Raw genomic sequence first — 12790 nt, 5'->3', positions numbered from 1 at the left:
TTTACACCCCACTGACGTTTGACAGACTTTTGGAACAGTGGGCTGTGCAAATGAAAACTTTAATTTTTCATTTTCATGGACCCCTGTTCCAAAAATCTGTCAGACACCAGTAGGGCATAAATGCTCACTGCACCCCTTATTACATTCCATGAGGGGTGTAGTTTCCAAAATGGGGTCACATGTTGAAGGGGGTTCCGCTGTTCTGGCACCATGGGGGCTTTGTAAATGCACATGGCCTTCAATTCCAGCCAAATTCTCTCTCCAAAAGTCCAATGGCGCTCCTTCTCTTCTGAGCCCTGTAGTGAGCCAGCAGAGCACTTTATGTCCACACATGGGGTATTTATATATTCAGAAGAAATGGTGATACAAATTATGGGGGGCTTTTTCTCAATTACCCCTTGTGAAAATGAAAAATTTGGGATAACATTAGAAATTTGAAATATTAGCAATAAATTCATCATAAAATATACTTACTGTTAAATACTTTAACTCAATATAAAATAAAAATAAAAACAATAAAAATTAATAAAATGTAAAAAATATATATAAAATATATGTATAGAAAAATCTAAAATCACTAACTAAAAAATAAAATACACAAAATACATAAAAAATACAAATAATAACATAAATATAACAAAAATAAAATATAGCACCAATCACTAATAATAAATAGATTAAGATTATACAAGCAAGTACTTTCTGAATAAGATAACGTTTTTTCACTTCCATCTACTGTATATATATATGTGTATATATATATATATATATATATATATATATATAATTCCCTCTGCTTCCCTTCTCCCTTCCTTATTCCCCCCCACCCCTCCCTTGCAACTTACATGCTACTCAAGAAATCCATATCTTAGGACATCATATATCCCAGACTACCATAGCTTATTACATAACAAACAGAATAAATAGCAGTCTATACCGATTCACAGAATATAAATAAATAAAATATTTTTTTCTCCTATAAAATTGCATGAGTTACAAGATCATTTACATGAGAATATAATTACTCATGTTAATACCACACTTTTACATACTCCATGGTCTGCACTATGGATAATTTGGAACATACCCTACACAGTCTAAGTCCCATAACAGGCGCAGTAGTATTCTAGAAGTGAAATACAGACAAAGTCCGAAGTCATGCGCACAGGTCCAGCAATATGTAGATATCGCGAGAAGTGAATCATCCATCATGAGGCTTGCGCATTGATTACCAATGCGCGGACATGCGTACCTACTGTGACATCACATGTAAACAAAGGTGGTGATAGGCGCAGACACTAAACACATGCCAGACCATAACATACTGTATGATTGGTTGCGACTTTTCGCAGGATTGGTGCACAACTATAGCGGGACACAAGATTGTGATGTGCGGCCATCTGATTGGCGATAGCACGTCACAGGAAATGAACGCAATGTGAGATTATATAAAGCCTACCTAGCGTCCGGGGCACCATTAGCCTCAAAGCCCTTAACCAAGCTGGTTTATTCAGCGAAACGTCGAGGAGGCTAGCCATGTTTTAATACAGCGTGTGTTCACTGTTAGTAATGTTAATGCAGCATGCATACTCACCTACTAGTGCACAGATCATAGTGCACAATATATATTAATTGTTGAGCACTAACAGAAACTTAGTAGCTGGGAGAGGTTCTCCTTTCCCATAAAAAATTCGGTGACACCGCCGATAATTTTAAACCGTGTGTTTCATAAGGGTAGCTTTTTAGTTTGTGAATTGAATAAAGTTTAAAAGTTTTAGGGGGGTTTCTAGTAAGGGTTTTCCCCAGAAGGGGTAACCCCTTAAAGGTTGATATTGCACTATTACCCTGGAACCTTCAGGGATCCTTTTTTGTTTAATTCACTGACCATAGAAGGAAAGTAAACATTGCTGGTTAGCTCAATGGGGCTGATCGGGACCTCTGCGATAAAATCGTGGCGTCCCGAACAGCTTGCAGGACGCGAGGAGGATCCCTACCTGCCTCCTCGCTGTCCGATCGCCAAATGACTGCTCCATGCCTGAGATCCAGGCAGGAGCAGTTGAGTGGCAATAACACTGATCAATGCCATGCTAAAAGAAACAAAAAATAACACATACCCCATGTCACGATGCCGGCTGGCAGGTAGTGGATCCTCTGTGCCAGAGAGGGATTGGCGTGGACCGTGCTAGTGGACCGGTTCTAAGCCACTACTGGTTTTCACCAGAGCCCGCCGCAAAGCGGGATGGTCTTGCTGCGGCGGTAGTGACCAGGTCGTATCCACTAGCAACGGCTCACCTCTCTGGCTGCTGAAGATAGGCGCGGTACAAGGGAGTAGGCAGAAGCAAGGTCGGACGTAGCAGAAGGTCGGGGCAGGCAGCAAGGATCGTAGTCAGGGGCAACGGCAGAAGGTCTGGAAACACAGGCAAGGAACACACAAGGAACGCTTTCACTGGCACTAAGGCAACAAGATCCGGCAAGGGAGTGCAAGGGAAGTGAGGTAATATAGGGAAGTGCACAGGTGATTACCCTAATTGGAACCACTGCGCCAATCAGCGGCGCAGTGGCCCTTTAAATCGCAGAGACCCGGCGCGCGCGCGCCCTAGGGAGCGGGGCCGCGCGCGCCGGGACAGAACAGACGGGGAGCGAGTCAGGTAGGGGAGCCGGGGTGCGCATCGCGAGCGGGCGCTACCCGCATCGCGAATCGCATCCCGGCTGGCAGCGGGATCGCAGCGCCCCGGGTCAGAGGACGTGACCGGAGCGCTGCAGCGGAGAGAGTGAAGCGAGCGCTCCGGGGAGGAGCGGGGACCCGGAGCGCTCGGCGTAACAGTACCCCCCCCCTTGGGTCTCCCCCTCTTCTTGGAGCCTGAGAACCTGAGGAGCAGACTTTTGTCAAGGATGTTGTCCTCAGGTTCCCAGGATCTCTCTTCAGGACCACAACCCTCCCAGTCTACTAAAAAAAATTTTTTCCCTCTGACCTTTTTGGCAGCCAAAATTTCCTTGACCGAGAAGACGTCCGAGGAGCCGGAAACAGGAGTGGGAGGAACAGATTTGGGAGAAAAACGGTTGAGGATGAGTGGTTTGAGAAGAGAGACGTGAAAGGCATTAGGGATACGAAGAGAAGGAGGAAGAAGAAGTTTATAAGAGACAGGATTAATTTGACACAAAATTTTGAAAGGACCAAGATAGCGTGGTCCCAACTTGTAGCTAGGGACACGGAAGCGGACATATTTAGCGGAGAGCCATACCTTGTCTCCAGGGGAAAAAACGGGGGGAGCTCTTCTTTTCTTATCCGCGAACCTCTTCATGCGTGAAGAAGCCTGTAAGAGAGAATTTTGGGTCTCTCTCCATATAATGGAAAGGTCACGAGAAATTTCATCCACAGCGGGCAGACCAGAGGGCAAGGGGGTAGGGAGGGGGGGAAGAGGGTGACGGCCGTACACCACGAAAAATGGGGATTTGGAGGAAGATTCAGAGACCCTGAAGTTATACGAGAATTCGGCCCATGGAAGGAGATCTGCCCAGTCATCCTGGCGGGAGGAAACAAAATGTCGCAAATAATCACCCAAGATCTGGTTAATTCTTTCTACTTGTCCATTGGACTGGGGATGATATGCAGAGGAAAAATTTAATTTAATCTTGAGTTGTTTACAGAGAGCCCTCCAGAATTTAGACACGAATTGGACACCTCTATCCGAGACAATCTGCGTAGGCAACCCGTGAAGACGAAAAATGTGTACAAAAAATTGTTTAGCCAACTGAGGCGCAGAAGGAAGACCAGGAAGAGGGATGAAATGTGCCATTTTGGAGAATCGATCAACGACCACCCAAATAACAGTGTTGCCACGGGAAGGGGGTAAATCAGTAATAAAATCCATACCAATCAGAGACCAAGGCTGTTCGGGGACAGGCAGAGGATGAAGAAAACCAGCGGGCTTCTGGCGAGGAGTCTTATCCCGGGCACAGATAGTGCAGGCTCGCACAAAGTCCCCAACATCCGTCTCCAGAGTCGGCCACCAATAGAAGCGGGAGATGAGTTGCACAGATTTCTTGATGCCCGCATGACCTGCGAGATGGGAGGAGTGACCCCATTTGAGGATTCCGAGGCGTTGGCGTGGAGAAACAAAGGTCTTCCCTGGAGGAGTCTGCCTGATGGAGGCAGGAGAAGTGGAGATCAGGCAGTCAGGTGGAATGATGTGTTGCGGAGGGAGATCAACTTCTGAGGCATCCGAGGAACGAGAGAGAGCATCGGCCCTAATGTTCTTATCGGCAGGACGAAAGTGAATCTCAAAATTAAATCGGGCAAAGAACAGAGACCACCGGGCCTGGCGAGGATTCAGCCGTTGGGCAGACTGGAGGTAGGAGAGGTTCTTGTGGTCGGTGTAGATAATAACAGGAGAACTTGATCCCTCCAGCAGATGCCTCCATTCCTCAAGTGCTAATTTAATGGCTAGAAGCTCTCGATCCCCGATGGAGTAGTTCCTCTCCGCTGGAGAGAAGGTCCTAGAGAAAAAACCACAAGTGACAGCATGCCCGGAAGAATTTTTTTGTAGAAGAACAGCTCCAGCTCCCACTGAGGAGGCATCAACCTCCAATAGGAAGGGTTTGGAAGGGTCAGGTCTGGAGAGGACGGGAGCCGAAGAAAAGGCAGACTTGAGTCGTTTAAAGGCGTCTTCTGCTTGAGGAGGCCAGGACTTGGGATCAGCACTTTTTTTGGTTAAAGCCACGATAGGAGCCACAATGGTAGAAAAATGTGGAATAAATTGCCTGTAATAATTGGCGAACCCCAAAAAGCGTTGGATAGCACGGAGTCCGGAGGGGCGTGGCCAATCTAAGACGGCAGAGAGTTTGTCTGGATCCATCTGTAGTCCCTGGCCAGAGACCAAATATCCTAGAAAAGGAAGAGATTGGCATTCAAACAGACATTTCTCAATTTTGGCATAGAGTTGGTTGTCACGAAGTCTCTGAAGAACCATACGGACATGCTGGCGGTGTTCTTCTAGATTGGCAGAAAAAATTAGGATATCGTCCAGATATACAACAACACAGGAGTATAACAGATCACGAAAAATTTCATTGACAAAGTCTTGGAAGACGGCAGGGGCGTTGCACAGTCCAAAGGGCATGACCAGATACTCAAAGTGTCCATCTCTGGTGTTAAATGCCGTTTTCCACTCGTCCCCCTCTCTGATGCGGATGAGGTTATAGGCGCCTCTTAAGTCCAATTTAGTGAAGATGTGGGCACCTTGGAGGCGATCAAAGAGTTCAGAGATGAGGGGTAAGGGGTAGCGGTTCTTAACCGTGATTTTATTAAGACCGCGGTAGTCAATACAAGGACGTAGGGAGCCATCTTTTTTGGACACAAAGAAAAATCCGGCTCCGGCAGGAGAGGAGGATTTACGGATAAAGCCCTTCTTTAGATTCTCCTGGACGTATTCGGACATGGCAAGAGTCTCTGGGGCAGAGAGAGGATAAATTCTGCCCCGGGGTGGAGTAGTGCCCGGGAGGAGGTCGATAGGGCAATCATAAGGCCTGTGAGGAGGTAGTGTCTCAGCTTGTTTTTTGCAGAAAACATCCGCGAAGTCCATATAGGCCTTAGGGAGACCGGTTACTGGAGGAACCACAGAGTTACGGCAAGGGTTACTGGGAACCGGTTTTAGACAGTTCTTGGAACAAGAGGACCCCCAACTCTTGATCTCCCCAGTGGACCAATCCAGGGTAGGGGAATGAAGTTGAAGCCAGGGAAGTCCAAGGAGAATTTCCGAGGTGCAATTGGGGAGGACCAAAAGTTCAATCCTCTCATGATGAGATCCGATGCTCATAAGAAGGGGCTCCGTGCGGAAACGTATGGTACAGTCCAATCTTTCATTATTTACACAATTGATGTAGAGGGGTCTGGCGAGACTGGTCACCGGGATGTTGAACCTGTTGACGAGAGAGGCCAAAATAAAATTTCCTGCAGATCCAGAGTCCAAGAAGGCCACAGCAGGGAAGGAGAAGGCAGAGGCAGACATCCGCACAGGCACAGTAAGACGTGGAGAAGCAGAGTAGACATCAAGGACTGTCTCACTTTTGTGCGGAGTCAGCGTACGTCTTTCCAGGCGGGGAGGACGGATAGGACAATCCCTCAGGAAGTGTTCGGTACTAGCACAGTACAGGCAGAGGTTCTCCATACGGCGTCGTGTCCTCTCTTGAGGTGTCAGGCGAGACCGGTCGACCTGCATAGCCTCCACGGCGGGAGGCACAGGAACAGATTGCAGGGGACCAGAGGAGAGAGGAGCCGAGGAGACGAAACGCCTCGTGCGAACAGAGTCCATATCTTGGCGGAGTTCCTGGCGCCTTTCAGAAAAACGCATGTCAATGCGAGTGGCTAGGTGAATGAGTTCATGTAGATTAGCAGGGATTTCTCGTGCGGCCAGAACATCTTTAATGTTGCTGGATAGGCCTTTTTTGAAGGTCGCGCAGAGGGCCTCATTATTCCAGGACAATTCTGAAGCAAGTGTACGGAATTGTACGGCATACTCGCCAACGGAAGAATTACCCTGGACCAGGTTCAACAGGGCAGTCTCAGCAGAAGAGGCTCGGGCAGGTTCCTCAAAGACACTTCGGATTTCCGAGAAGAAGGAGTGTACAGAGGCAGTGACGGGGTCATTGCGGTCCCAGAGCGGTGTGGCCCATGACAGGGCTTTTCCGGACAGAAGACTGACTACGAAAGCCACCTTAGACCTTTCAGTGGGAAACAGGTCCGACATCATCTCCAGATGCAGGGAACATTGGGAAAGAAAGCCACGGCAAAACTTAGAGTCCCCATCAAATTTATCCGGCAAGGATAAGCGTATCCCAGGAGCGGCCACTCGCTGCGGAGGAGGTGCAGGAGCTGGCGGAGGAGATGACTGCTGAAGCTGTGGTAGTAACTGTTGTAGCATAACGGTCAGTTGAGACAGCTGTTGGCCTTGTTGCGCTATCTGTTGTGACTGCTGGGCGACCACCGTGGTGAGGTCAGCGACAACTGGCAGAGGAACTTCAGCGGGATCCATGGCCGGATCTACTGTCACGATGCCGGCTGGCAGGTAGTGGATCCTCTGTGCCAGAGAGGGATTGGCGTGGACCGTGCTAGTGGACCGGTTCTAAGCCACTACTGGTTTTCACCAGAGCCCGCCGCAAAGCGGGATGGTCTTGCTGCGGCGGTAGTGACCAGGTCGTATCCACTAGCAACGGCTCACCTCTCTGGCTGCTGAAGATAGGCGCGGTACAAGGGAGTAGGCAGAAGCAAGGTCGGACGTAGCAGAAGGTCGGGGCAGGCAGCAAGGATCGTAGTCAGGGGCAACGGCAGAAGGTCTGGAAACACAGGCAAGGAACACACAAGGAACGCTTTCACTGGCACTAAGGCAACAAGATCCGGCAAGGGAGTGCAAGGGAAGTGAGGTAATATAGGGAAGTGCACAGGTGATTACCCTAATTGGAACCACTGCGCCAATCAGCGGCGCAGTGGCCCTTTAAATCGCAGAGACCCGGCGCGCGCGCGCCCTAGGGAGCGGGGCCGCGCGCGCCGGGACAGAACAGACGGGGAGCGAGTCAGGTAGGGGAGCCGGGGTGCGCATCGCGAGCGGGCGCTACCCGCATCGCGAATCGCATCCCGTCTGGCAGCGGGATCGCAGCGCCTCGGGTCAGAGGACGTGACCGGAGCGCTGCAGCGGAGAGAGTGAAGCGAGCGCTCCGGGGAGGAGCGGGGACCCGGAGCGCTCGGCGTAACACCCCAAACATTGCAAACACAAAAACCCCAAAAACCTGTCAATAGTCTCTGTCAATATTATCCTGGGAGGGATAATACACTGCACTACAATAGAAATAAAAATCCCTATCATCTATATCTCAATGGGTTCCATCTTTTCTTTTGTTCTTTTTTCTAATGCGGTTTTATAATCCCTGAGACAAGTAGTTCTGGCAATAGAGTGTTATATATATTAGCGTCTGTAGCATGTATAAGGGACATGTTATCATATCTGTGTCTTTTTATAGGTGATTGATGCCCGGTGAGAAGGTGAAAGTGACCTATACCCCTGTCAGCTGCAGGAAAGGAACCAAGAGACAGGTAATTAATATTTATATTAATTACTGATAACAATCAGGCTAGATATAACATCTAGACCTGCAGAGATGTCATAGTCTCTACCTTATACATGAAGATATATGTGTTTTTAATAAGTATATTGTCTATAGACAACTTCTTATATAACACAACTGTGTCTCAGGAACAGAGATTGGGAACATTTATGATTTCTAATATATGTTTTTTATTTGTAGTAATCCCTTTTTCAATAGACTGACCGCAGATTTAAGACATAACTGTACTGTAAAGAAAAATCTATAAGTTAATGTAATAAATCACATACTATAACTGATTATTGCCATTTAAAACTATGAAAAATACATTATGTTGATTATAAAACAGAAATACAGAATGGAGACAACCGTCTGTGGCTCAAGCTCGACTGCCCATTTCTTTGAATGGCCCCTCAATGTTCTGGAAACGGGTGGAGGACATTGTCTCCATTAGAATGGGTCCCCCTACGATGCTTCGGCTGTTGATCTGAAGTGCATTCTGTGCTTTGGAATCTCGGGGGCAAACTGTATTTCTGTTATTAATTTTTAGTTTAGCAATTCCCACCGCAACATGGTTAACCTCTATCCTAAATTTCTGCACAAAATTGATAAAAGGCATTCCAAGAAATATTTTGCCAAATAAAAATATATAAAATATTGATGAAATTGATGAATAATAATAACAACAAAAATAACAGTTTTTGATTAAAAAACAAAAAAACTAAAATAATTTATAAAATATTTTGCTCCTGCCCCCTTTCCCCCCAAAAAACAAACATATATTACCCTTAAAATTTATGAATAAAGAAACAAAAAAGAACACATACCCCAAACATTGCAAACACAAAACCCCCAAAAACCTAACAATAGTCTCTGTCAACATCATCCTGGGAGGGATAATACACTGCACTGCAATAGAAATAAAAATCCCTATCATCTATATCTCAATGGGTTCCATCTTTTCTTATGTTCTTTTTTCTAATATGGTTTTATAATCCCTGAGACAAGTAGTTCTGGCCCTAGAGTGTTATATATATTAGCGTCTGTAGCATGTATAAGGGACATGTTATCATACCTGTGTCTTTTTATAGGTGATTGATGCCCGGTGAGAGGGTGAAAGGGACCTATACCCCCGTCAGCTGCAGGAAAGGAACAAAGAGACAGGTAATTAATATTTATATTAATTACTGATAACAATCAGGCTAGATACAACATCTAAACCTGCAAAGATGTCATAGTCTCTACCTTATACATGAAGATATATGTGTTTTTAATAAGTATATCGTCTATAGGCAGCTTCTTATATAACACAACCATGTCTCAGGTACAGAGATTAGGAACATTTACGACTTCTAACATCTGTTTTTTATTTGTAGTAATCCCTTTTTCAATACACTGAAGGCAGAGTTAAGACATAACTGTACTGTAAAGAAAAATCTATAAGTTAATGTAATAAATCACATACTATAACTGATTATTGCCATTTAAAACTATGAAAAATACATTATGTTGATTATAAAACAGAAATACAGAATGGAGACAACCGTCTGTGGCTCAAGCTCGACTGCCCATTTCTTTGAGTGGCCCCTCAATGTTGTGGAAACGGGTGGAGGACATTGTCTCCATTAGAATGGGTCCCCCTACGATGCTTCGGCTGTTGATCTGAAGTGCATTTTGTGCTTTGGAATCTCGGGGGCAAACTGTATTTCTGTTATTAATTTTTAGTTTAGCAATTCCCACCGCAACATGATTAAAGGAGTAGTCCAGTGGTGATTCAGTGGTGAGCAACTTATCCCCTATCCTAAGGATAGGGGATAAGTTGCAGATCGCGGGGGGTCCGACCGCTGGGGCCCCCTGCGATCTCTTGTACGGAGCCCCGACAGCCCACGGGAAGGGGGCGTGTCGACCTCCGCACGAGGCGGCGGCCGACACGCCCCCTCAATACAACTCTATGGCAGAGCCGAAGCGCTGCGTTGGGCAATCTCCGGCTCTGCCATAGAGATGTATTAAGGGGGCGTGTCGGCCGCCGCCTCGTGCGGGGGTCGACACCCGCTATCTCGGCAGAGAGCCGGGGCCCCGTACAGAGAGATCGCAGGGGGCCCCAGCGGTCGGACCCCCCGCGATCTCTAACTTATCCCCTATCCTTAGGATAGGGGATAAGTTTTTCACCACTGGACTACCCCTTTAACCTCTATCCTAAATTTCTGCACAAAATTGATAAAAGACATTCCAAGAAATATTTTGCCAAATAAAAATATATAAAATATTGATGAAATTGATGAATAATAATAACAACAAAAATAACAGTTTTTGATTAAAAAACAAAAAAACTAAAATAATTTATAAAATATTTTGCTCCTGCCCCCTTTCCCCCCAAAAAACAAACATATATTACCCTTAAAATTTATGAATAAAGAAACAAAAAAGAACACATACCCCAAACATTGCAAACACAAAACCCCCAAAAACCTAACAATAGTCTCTGTCAACATCATCCTGGGAGGGATAATACACTGCACTGCAATAGAAATAAAAATCCCTATCATCTATATCTCAATGGGTTCCATCTTTTCTTATGTTCTTTTTTCTAATATGGTTTTATAATCCCTGAGACAAGTAGTTCTGGCCCTAGAGTGTTATATATATTAGCGTCTGTAGCATGTATAAGGGACATGTTATCATACCTGTGTCTTTTTATAGGTGATTGATGCCCGGTGAGAGGGTGAAAGGGACCTATACCCCCGTCAGCTGCAGGAAAGGAACAAAGAGACAGGTAATTAATATTTATATTAATTACTGATAACAATCAGGCTAGATACAACATCTAAACCTGCAAAGATGTCATAGTCTCTACCTTATACATGAAGATATATGTGTTTTTAATAAGTATATCGTCTATAGGCAGCTTCTTATATAACACAACCATGTCTCAGGTACAGAGATTAGGAACATTTACGACTTCTAATATCTGTTTTTTATTTGTAGTAATCCCTTTTTCAATACACTGAAGGCAGAGTTAAGACATAACTGTACTGTAAAGAAAAATCTATAAGTTAATGTAATAAATCACATACTATAACTGATTATTGCCATTTAAAACTATGAAAAATACATTATGTTGATTATAAAACAGAAATACAGAATGGAGACAACCGTCTGTGGCTCAAGCTCGACTGCCCATTTCTTTGAGTGGCCCCTCAATGTTGTGGAAACGGGTGGAGGACATTGTCTCCATTAGAATGGGTCCCCCTACGATGCTTCGGCTGTTGATCTGAAGTGCATTTTGTGCTTTGGAATCTCGGGGGGCAAACTGTATTTCTGTTATTAATTTTTAGTTTAGCAATTCCCACCGCAACATGATTAAAGGAGTAGTCCAGTGGTGATTCAGTGGTGAGCAACTTATCCCCTATCCTAAGGATAGGGGATAAGTTGCAGATCGCGGGGGGTCCGACCGCTAGGGCCCCCTGCGATCTCCTGTACGGAGCCCCGACAGCCCACGGGAAGGGGGCGTGTCGATCTCCGCACGAGGCGGCGGCCGACACGCCCCCTCAATACAACTCTATGGCAGAGCCGAAGCGCTGCGTTGGGCAATCTCCGGCTCTGCCATAGAGATGTATTAAGGGGGCATGTCGGCCGCCGCCTCGTGCGGGGGTCGACATCCGCTATCTCGGCGGAGAGCCGGGGCCCCGTACAGAGAGATCGCAGGGGGCCCCAGCGGTAGGACCCCCCGCGATCTCAAACTTATCCCCTATCCTTAGGATAGGGGATAAATTTTTCACCACTGGACTACCCCTCTAACCTCTATCCTAAATTTCTGCACAAAATTGATAAAAGACATTCCAAGAAATATTTGCCAAATAAAAATATATAAAATATTGATGAAATTGATGAATAATAATAACAGCAAAAATAACAGTTTTTGATTAAAAAACAAAAATAATTTATAAAATATTTTGCTCCTGCCCCCTTCCCCCAAAAAAACAAACATATATTACCCTTAAAATTTATGAATAAAGAAACATAAAATAACACATACCCCAAACATTACAAACACAAAACCCCAAAAAACCTAACAATAGTGTCTGTCAACATCATCCTGGGAGTTATAATACACTGCTCTACAATAGAAATAAAAATCCCTATCATCTATATCTCAATGGGTTCCATCTTTTCTTTTGTTCTTTTTTCTAATGCGGTTTTATAATCCCTGAGACAAGTAGTTCTGGCAATAGAGTGTTATATATATTAGCGTCTGTAGCATGTATAAGGGACATGTTATCATACCTGTGTCTTTTTATAGGTGATTGATGCCCGGTGAGAAGGTGAAAGTGACCTATACCCCCGTCAGCTGCAGGAAAGGAACAAAGAGACAGGTAATTAATATTTATATTAATTACTGATAACAATCAGGCTAGATACAACATCTAGACCTGCAGAGATGTCATAGTCTCTACCTTATACATGAAGATATATGGGTTTTTAATAAGTATATTGTCTATAGACAGCTTCTTATATAACACAACCATGTCTCAGGTACAGAGATTAGGAACATTTACGATTTCTAATATCTGTTTTTTATTTGTAGTAATCCCTTTTTCAATACACTGACCGCAGAGTTAAGACATAACTGTACTGTAAAGAAAAATCTATAAGTTAATGTAATAAATCACATACTATAACTGATTATTGCCAT

General features: G+C 45.1%; 1 long non-coding RNA gene across 2 annotated transcripts in view; it reads left to right on the top strand.

The window, feature by feature from the left end:
- The window catches only part of LOC130361540 (uncharacterized), a 70159-nt gene extending 57680 nt beyond the window's left edge, over positions 1-12479 (top strand). Inside the window, exons 3-5 of one of the 2 annotated variants that reach the window (XR_008891046.1) lie at positions 9189-9261; positions 10798-10870; positions 12398-12479. This is a non-coding gene — a long non-coding RNA (uncharacterized LOC130361540). Of the gene's footprint in view, positions 1-9188; positions 9262-10797; positions 10880-12397 lie in introns of those variants that run through there. The other variant, XR_008891047.1, reaches the window with a different exon arrangement.
- The last annotated feature ends 311 nt before the right edge of the window (positions 12480-12790 follow it).

Source organism: Hyla sarda, chromosome 3, assembly GCF_029499605.1.
Source record: "Hyla sarda isolate aHylSar1 chromosome 3, aHylSar1.hap1, whole genome shotgun sequence".
NCBI classification, from domain to species: domain Eukaryota; kingdom Metazoa; phylum Chordata; class Amphibia; order Anura; family Hylidae; genus Hyla; species Hyla sarda.
The sequence above is the reverse complement of the archived record's forward strand: the minus strand, read 5'-3'. Positions and strand labels throughout refer to the sequence as shown.